Source organism: Helianthus annuus, chromosome 7 (genome assembly GCF_002127325.2).
Source record: "Helianthus annuus cultivar XRQ/B chromosome 7, HanXRQr2.0-SUNRISE, whole genome shotgun sequence".
Taxonomy (NCBI): Eukaryota; Viridiplantae; Streptophyta; class Magnoliopsida; order Asterales; family Asteraceae; genus Helianthus; species Helianthus annuus.
In genome coordinates, this window is record NC_035439.2 from 67,295,183 (window position 1) to 67,304,110 (window position 8,928).

An 8,928-nucleotide genomic window follows, 5' to 3' on the forward strand; every position below is an offset into this window, starting at 1 on the left:
AACGAACCGACATCCGAGATGTTTTCGAGCATGTTTTGAGTCCCCTATACTTTAACTTCATTTTAGAGCCTTAAAATGAGGTTAACGGGGTTTAAACGCATCGAAAAAGGCTTTAAAAACGTGCAGGGACCATTTCTGCCAAACTTTGAAAGTTCAGCCTACACCGTCGCGTAGCGCGACGACCATAAGGCTTTATGGTCGCGCTACGCGACCATCACATCTGTGCAGAAACATTGTTTTCAGCATCAGTTTGATAATTCAGGGACCTTTCTTGCAATTCCTTTGTGTGGTGACCAAGTTAGCACCTCTCCAAGCAAAGTATAGCTATCAATTACACTTGTATGGTTGTGATTCATTGCTTAATGGTTAAACAAACCACTTGTCATGATCTTGTTGATCACCAACAAGTATAAATAGGCCACTCCATTCACTTGTTCATTGCTCATTCCTTCTTTCTCTCCTTCACATCTGCTTTGGAGCTCTCCTAAGCTGAATTGGGACTTTGTCTTCTTATTGAAAAGATAGCAAGGACCCTTAGTGAGCTTCTTTCATTCTTTTTATGGCTTTTTCCTTATGTAATGCAGAAAGTCAAACGTTTGGCCAACAGTTTGACTTTCAGTTTTGACCATCAATTGGTCAAGTCAAAGTTCAATTGAACTTTGAAACGTGATTGTAATCACGATAGTTATAATCCTTCGTGATTATAGCCGCTGATTACCACGTTAACTAGTTGTAGTGTCGAGTCAAAGTTTCGGTCAAAATGCGTTTTAGCACGCATTTTGCAACGGAACTACTTTAGGGTATCAAAACGCTTTGTTTTGATACCAAATCAGTAGGTTAGACATGTTTTGACATGTTTAACTCGACACTATTAGTTTAGTGCTTGTTTAGGGTCGCAAGGTAAGCGGTCTAAACAACCGCTAAGCCTTTCGAACCCGACCCGTTTGGTCGATCTTTAGGATCCGACCAAGCTTAGTTAGTGATCATAGTTGTATAGGGAATAACCACTGAGGTTATACCTTATGATCACCTAGGATTGGTTAGTCGTATGCTAGCTAGCTTGTATGCCCATAGGAAATGACCAAAATGCCCTTTTGAAGCTAAAATCCGTATTTTGACTATGTGAACATATTTTTGACATATAATCTGAATTAGTAACATGTTTAGGGATAATTGGGCATGTAAGACTTGACATAGCACATAGTTAACCATCCGAACCTAGTTTTACGCAAACGACGCATTATAGTGGCTTATACTACCATAATGGGTCGAAACGGGTCAAAAGCACTTAGGTAAACTTCCAAATCAGAATGTTAGCTCTATTAAATCATGCCATATAAGTTGCAATACTCATTTGATTTATAGAACTTCATTCTATCCTACCTCCCGACTTAGGATCCGATTGTTTAACATAGTGATCCATACTAGGTGCCACTTGATTTCTTGATTTCCCGAGCTTTGTTAGGACACTTAATCAAGGATACTTGCAATCTCAAGTGAGTACATAGTCCCCTCTTTTACTATTTTCAATTGTTTTGGGGTGAAACATATATGCCTATCTGTTATTTTCCTGATTTTAAACTATATGATTACACATGCTTAATACATATTCTTTTGACAAATTAAACAATTACCTATGGCTTAAACACTGATTTTCCAAAACTTAATAAACAAATTGTTGGATTGTACCATTTTTACACATTCACCCAGCCGATTGGTAGTATGATATAGCGCTATAGGACTAGACACCCCATTCCTGTTGTATGGAATGTCAGAAACCAAATTTTAACCAAATAGAAATTGCCTTCGTGGTATTTCTATAGTCTCCAAAGTGTAGTTTGATACACTAAGGCTTGAATGAATACCAAATCACACTCTCTTTGTATATGTTGATATACTACAAAAGTACAGTTTGATGTGCTCTCAAATGTGATCTACCAAAGTATATTTTGATATACTATGTACAAAAATCCAACATATGTTTTAACACACCTACTTTGTTATTTAAACCAAAGCATAGTTGATATGCTATTTTTAAACCAAAGCATAGTTTGATATGCTACTGTTTACCAAAGTATAGTTTGATATACTACCAACTTTGTTATTTTAAACTAAAGTATATTTTGATATACTATCTAAAGCATAGTTGATATGCTACTTTTAACCAAAGCATAGTTGATATGCTATATTCAAACCAAAGTATAAATTGATATACTACCGATGCTTTTATCCTTAAACCAAAGTATATTTGAGATATACTACCAAAGCTATTATTTTATTTACTAAGGTATATTTTGATATACTATCCATTTAACTATTTAAAACTAAAGTATACTTTATAATACTATTTGTACATACTTTTCAAAACCAAAGTTTATTTTTGTCTATACTATAAACCCTTTTCCAAAACGACACGTTTTCAGAAACAAAACTTTTACATTAGATTCATGGCCATTTTAAAAACATAAAACCTTTTCTCGTATTATCCAAAGCCATGAATCTAATACACAAAACCCTATGTTACTCACATGCATTTTTATGCTGACGTACCTATTTTCATATGTGTTTCAGGTACTACTATGTGATGATTGCTGATGCATGCTACACATAGGATGGACTTGTGCCTTAGCGACTTTAAAACTGAGAAACAATTATTTGTATTTATCTAAATTGTATCAAAACATTGAATTCAATAATTCAACAAAACAAAACTATTTAATCCATGGTTGTGAAACAATGATTCTGTTACAACACTCCCCGACGTTTCCGCCACGTTTTGTTGTTTTACGTGGTCGGGGTGTGACAGCGGAAGCGGCGGCGGTGGTGGTGGATCTTCACGACGGCGCTGCGACAGAGGTGCTCGACACCAACAATAGCTGCCGGAGCCATGGCAGCTCCGTTTCAGGTCGATTCGGGAATGATGGCTCAAGTTCAGGGTTTTCGGTTTGTGTTTCGTACCACAGCGGCTCAAGCTCGAGTCAGTTTTGGGATGTTTCGAGCAATCAGTTCAGACACGAGCCCAGGTACAGTTGGTCCGAGTTTGTTGGTGGTTCAGATTCTGTTATGGTTTTGGGTTCGGGTTCCTCAAACGAGTTTTATTCGGGTGACGTCTCGGGTTTCGGGTTTGATTAACAGTTCGGGTCGCGCGGTTAGGTCAGGCAGCTCAGTTCGGTTGACTCCGTCTGCGAGTCAACTCAGTCAAGCGAGTCAACTCGGGTCAGCAAATACAACTCAGTCAGACTCAGTTCAAGGCTCAAGTTTCGTGGTTCGGTTCGGCTGACTCGGTCAAACCGAGTCAACTCAGTTGACTCGATCAACTCAGTCAATCAGCTCGACATTTTGACGGAAGACTTGGTAAAAAAAATTGACGATGCGTTTATTTCGTTATTTTCTTAAAATTTATTATTTCGTGACTAACGAGCTCGAACCGATTAATTATAGTTTATGTTTAATATATTTGACAAATTACATGTATATTGTTTGAATCTTGTTGAATTTGGAAAAATAACGACAACTGGTGTTGTCGGGGAATCCAAAAACAGAGGAAACTCTGCCCGTTTTTCGAGAAAATCCGTAAAATAAAACAAGTTTTATTATAAAACAAAACGTGCTTCATTATAGAACAACAATTATTGATATAAAGCGACTTTTATAAAACAAGATACAAATATAAAAGTTTCTTTCGACGACACTTTACAACTTACAACGATTCGGAAACTATTTACAACAACAAACATAGTTGTTTTGAACTTCGGAAATTCGACGAATCCTTTTATAAAAAAATAAATATAATTTATATATTTATTTCAAACGTAAACTCGAATCCTTTTATAAATAAATATAGTATATCTATTTATTTCAAACATCGTGTAACACGAATTCGTTTTATAAAAATAAATATAGTTTTATATTTATTTCAAACACTACAACTCGAGGATTCTCATATAAAATAAATATAACTTTTTATATTTATTTCAAACGCCTAAAAGGCATATACATTCGACATATAGTGTACGAAACTTAACAAGTATAACTTAATCTTTTTTATTAAGTTAATAACTAATCGTCAAATCGTTCGATTAACGATTCGGTAGAGCTCGGTAACACGTAGATTAGTTACGGCGTTATTTAGAAACTTATAAGATATTCCGTGTTAGAAATATTGTTGAATGCACGCTAGCGAGTCTCCTCTTGGAAACAACATCGCGAAGTCGTATTTAACTAGCTTTGCACAGGAATATTCAGGTGAGTTCATAACCCCACTTTTTCACTGTTTTACATTTTTCTAGATGTTTTCGGGGTGGAAAGACATGCACATTTTGCAAAGCATACAAGAATTACATATTCATAAACTATTTTACCAGCAAGTTTTAACAGACACAAATGGTTTACGAAAAGCTTATGTTTTATACCAGTTTTTCAAACAAGCGTATTTTTCGAAATATGCATACACACAAATTCTAGTTTTCTAAACTACGGGAAAATACAAATAAAAGAGCTTACAATGTTTAAAAATGGTATGACGGGGTACAAAAACATTCAAGTGAAACATTCTAGATCATGTCCCGAATAGGGTACCATAAGCACCATTAATCAACGTATACATTCAGACCGCGGAAAAAAAGGTTAGATCTAATGGGTTTCAGACAACCCCACTCATGGCCTACTTCTACCAATGAGTGCTTCTGTGTCTCAGTCAAAGTTGATAAAAATGCCTAGGTTTGGTGGCTTCCTATGTCGTGACACATGTTAGTGGCCTTGCAAACCACTAGCGAAACGCCTAGGCTCTAACCTCACTATGTCAGTAGAGATACCTAGGCTCTAACCTCACCATTATCTGGGACTTAGACTATTAAGAGTTTGAATACATACGAAACGCCTAGTACTCGAATATGGTCCCCAACCGTTGACGAAAAACAAACAGTCAAGATTTTGTTTTCAAACATACGCCATTGTGGTGTTTTATACATGGTATACAAAAACGATTACATACAGTACACAGAACTCTGAGAGTTTAGGAACATGCATTTAAGACCTTCGGAAACTTATGTTGAAGTTCATTAAAGGTCATCACGTAGGAACCATGAACATTAACTCGGGCACACACTATTATCCATATTGTCTATGATATTTTAACTTCCCGAGCAGGCAGCCTACGCATAACGAAACGCTAGTGCACGAGAATACATGAAACTCAAATTTTACGTCAACGGATGTCGGAGTACATCACATTCTACGCGAAATGTAATGCTAGTGCACATGTATACGTGAAACTTAAGCTATACATCAACGGAGGTTGAAGTACGTCACATACGACTTTCGAGGAGGCGGTAGTTGGCACGCGGTCCTGCAAACGACACGAGTCATGCTAAGGAGAAGACGTATGTCTCCGCATTCCCCCTAACATATTAATGACGAATACGATATGTTTGACATTCCAAGGTAATGTCACCTAACAACCGGTTATCACATGCAACCCCAGGTAAAGTCATTATATTTCTTTTATTGAAATTCCGACTTTTGCATCTAGTGAGTAGATTTTCACATCTCTACTCCTCTTAATGGTCATTGTATCACAATCATTTCTATCATACAGCGAATATTCATTTGCTTCATTTCTTGAAAATTCGTATGTTACGCATGCATCGGTTGTTACGCAAGTGGTATTGTTTCGAATAAAGCGTTTCATTAAAGTTCAAATATTATTTTGCTAAATCTAATTATTAAATTGTGATTCGAATGACCCGCATTATTGTAATTATTGGCTTCTTTGTTATCAAGTCAACACATTTTCTTGAAATGTCTTTTCATTTCAAGTTACATACATGGTTTTTTTTTCGTTGTGACCATGCCGAAAGTTTTCTTGTCGGTACATGTATTTTATTGTCGGCTTGCGACGAAATCAAATTCAATTGTTTGAACTTGTTCATTACACATATTCAATTCAAGACACTATATGATATATTGAAAACATCATATTCGAATTCGTTTTAACAAGCGTTTCATTGTTCTGAGTCGTAGTAGATTTGTTTGGTCTACGACTCCAATAAGTCGTTTGTTAACTTCGACACCTTGTGGTGGCGTTTCACTAACTTGAAGCTTGCGCTAATCTCATGCACGGATTTAATTATCTATTTATTGATTTCGATTAAATCTGCTTCGATTTATTATCGCGCTTTCATTTGACTTCAAACACAGGTGATACTTGTTTGAACACCACTATTATTGAATTATTTTTTATCACTACGACACCTTGTGGCATTGGTAGAACTTGCAGCTTGGGCTGATAAAAGATGTATGAGGCTGAAAAGAGAGCATTGGTTGCAATAAAAATGTCGTTACCAAAACTATTTCGTTTGGGCTTGTTGATTCTAAGCTTCTCCCAACGAATGTTGTTGTTTCTAACATTCATTTGCATATTGTAAATGTCTATTTGGAATTCCATTGCTCAAAATTTCCTCTTTTATTGGACCCCTGTTAACTTGGCCACATTGGTGACTGTATTCGTATTTACTTATTGTTGGATCGGTTTCGTGACCCTAAACAGCCAGTAAAGGCAGTTCATCATCATTTACTAAGGCGGAATCAAAGTAAACAACATCACAGCAGCTTGTTTTCTTTAACTTTCTTTCTATTACTGCTTTTCCGAGTCTTTACAATGAATTCTGACTAAATTTTGGCAGCACCTTGACTCTAATCACAAGACCTGATTCCGCTCCAAACGTTACAAATGAACTCATCTCACACCTATTTATAGCCTCTTGATTCCGCTTGAAACTACATGACACATTCAAGCTATATCTGATTTCGCTTGAAACGTTCAAGCGGAATCACCAAGTGATGTTCGAGCGGAATAACAAAAAAATGATTTCGCTTAAAATGACAAACATGTCATTTCAAGCGGAATAACATGAATAAACCCACTTTTATGTTTTCCAACTCTAATCTGACCTATCTAGACCTAAGACTCGATTAAGACGCAGTAAACAGACATTCAGTGCACCAACAGACCCCCCCTTGGATGTTGACGAAGTCTTCGGCGTCGAGTCTTCAGTCTTTGTCTCTTTCCAAATTTGTCTTCTCATGTAAAAACTCTTTCTTCACAGGTTCACGATCTCATCCTATCTCTATCTTCAATCTCCCCTTTGACTGTTGTTCCAGAATTCTGACTCCCCCTTTCACAGACTCCCCCTCTCGGAATGCTGGGACTTGAATTCTGGTTCAAACTTTAACTTTTTGAGCCGTGGGGATTTTGAAATCCACAACATGTTTCTCAAACATATATCATTACAATCTATTGATTTTCAACAATAAATCACAATATCTATCAGTTTTAGAAATCCACTCAAGTATTCAGGTCCAAGTTAATGATCCTGATTACTCAATTAATCTACCAAGTCCAACTTAATGACCTTGGTTGATTTCAGACAAATCAAACTGATTTAGTTCAAGAATTTTCAAACAATTTCTGAAAATAACAGGTTTCAAATTAATGAACTTGTTTTTAACTTTCCATTAATCAGATTTTAATCAAGATAAGCTCTCCTCATCCTCCAGTCCAGAAACTTCCTGCATCTGCTTCAACTTTGAGAATCAGACAATCAACTTTCTACTCTGGTTTGTCGGAAAAATAAAGCAGAAATGAAAAAACTTTTTGTATTTTTCAATAAAGTTTCTAAACAAGAAATGAAATACAGAAACTTAAATTGCAGAATGTAAAGAATGTAAACTATTTACAAACATATTTTTGGTGAGCGTGTTAGGGAATCATATCAGTTATCAGACAAGTCACTAGTACTGTTAAGCTTTAATTTCATACTCAGAATTAAACAATTCACGTAGATTGTCGATATACTGATCCACTTAAATTTTCACACAATTTTCAATTTGATCAGGATATGAACTAGGTATTTTAGAAACTTAAACTCATTCATGTGTCCCACCACTTGAATATACTCCCGTATCCAGAATCCCAATATTCAGTCTTACAGGTGAGTATACCACAGATGATATCTGTAAGGGGTTAGATGCGAAACCGTGAGAGCTCAGGTCAGAATTTCCGTTCAGCAGAGAGATGACGGTTCGACTTTCGGTGTATCCCCTTTAGAGGATCTTTTTTACAACAACAATGATTATCAATTTTATTGTTTCATCAATTTTCATAGGGCGATGCTATGTTTCATGCAATGCGGAAAGTATTATTCAGAGACTAGGTCAGAACTTCCATTCAGCAGAAGTCCTGGAATAATACCCCAGATATCACTGAGTATATAAAGACCTAGTATTTCAGAAAGAAGGACCTTTCAAACGAGATTTCAGGGGTTACCTATATATCCAAGTAGTGTTCCCCACGAAATAAGTAAGTAAAGATTTTATGTTTATATCCCGAACAAACCTACTAAATGTGTAAAAACCTATCGACACATCATCAATGAGACTATTTAACGCTTTTAATCTTTACAAATCTTTAGCGTCCAGTAACTGTCAAACTGATGTACTATCATTTTCCCTTTTCACACAAGCTCTTTTCCAGTTTTATATTGTTTTTTTGGATTTTTGAAATTTTCTCATGTTTTTGGATTTTTTAATTTTTTACTGTTTTTGTATTTTCTGAAAATCTATCTACTCCCCCTAAATAACAAAACAAGTAAAAAATCGACAAACCATTGCAAATTGTTTCTCATCATCATCCACAACAGTATCATCTTGAACGCCAATAATGCCATCCGACACCGAGAAAAGCATCATACCATTCAGTTTTAAAAGATATTTAAAACGTGTTTTGTCAAAAGCTTTGTTATGTAAATCAGCTTTCTGATTGTCAGTGTGGATTTTCTCAATTCGTATCAACTTCTTCTCGAAGCAATCTCGGATGAAGTGATGTCGAATTTCTATATGTTTAGTTTTAGCGTGATGTACTGGATTTTT